Genomic DNA, 1,223 nt, shown 5'->3' on the forward strand with positions numbered 1-1,223 from the left:
AAATTGGCCAACAAAGCAGACGACGACAATACAATATTATTAAACTTCGGAAGTAGGATTATACAAGAGTTAGATCAAAGCTATTCTTGCTTACCAAAATTAGAAAGGATTATATACTATGATTTATTGCAATTTAAATTACAAGGAAGGTGTTTCCATCCCATCTAGCAGTTAAGGAACTCAGAAAAGCGAATATAATGTTACTCAAACAAGAACAGAAAAATCAATTTAACACAGAAATAAATTGATTACGTCAGAAAAAAGAAATTAAAACAATGACTAAAATACTAGGACTAAACCCTAATTTATATATCAAAATGGGATATTAAGAGTCAGAGGTAGACTTCAAAATTCGAATGCAGAGTTTCGATATCAAACATCCAATACTTTCAGACAAAGGTCACATAGCTTCTGTAATAATAAGAAAAACACATCAAGGAACATTCCAAGGTGGAATTAACCTAATGAGATATCATATCCAGAGATAATACTGGATAGTCGGATTAAGAAACTCCTTAAAGAAATATTTGAAGGAAGGTGTTAAATGTACTAGATACAGGCAACACACAGTAGAACAGATAATGGGAAATCTCCCGAAATATAGGGCAACAGAATCCGTCCCGTTCTTAAATACAGGAGTAGACTATGCATGACCATGTAACATTAGGTGCTCAAAAACTCGGGGACAGAAAACATATAAGGGGTATATAGCAGTATTCGTATGTATGGCCACATAAGCAATTCACCTAGAAATTGTTATTGATTTAACATCAGATGCATTTTTAACAGCACTAAGAAGATTTATAGCAAATGTGCTCATATATGCTCCGACAATGGAACTAATTTCGTAGGTGCGTCAAGGAAGCTAGATCAAGATTTTCTAAAAGCGATCAAAAGTAATAATGAGATTGCCCCTATACTAGAAAATGAAAAAATCCAGGGGCATTTTATCCCGCCGGCAGGACCTCACTTCGGAGATATTTAGGAGGCCGGAGTCAAGTCGGAATAATATCACCTAAAAAGGGTAATAGGCGACAACAATCTAACATTCGAAAAATATCAACATTGTTGTGTCAAATTGAAGCAGTATTAAATTCACGACCTTTGTACATATACAAAGAAGACATTGACATTGACATTGAGCATAGAATCAGAGACACAGACTAGAATAGACAACTTATTAAGAATAACTGATTCAAAGAATAAAGAAAGAGTTTTTGTCA

Source organism: Drosophila montana, unplaced genomic scaffold, assembly GCF_035044405.1.
Source record: "Drosophila montana isolate Dmon_TW-CO22-7 unplaced genomic scaffold, ASM3504440v1 contig_3778_1, whole genome shotgun sequence".
Taxonomy (NCBI): Eukaryota; Metazoa; Arthropoda; class Insecta; order Diptera; family Drosophilidae; genus Drosophila; species Drosophila montana.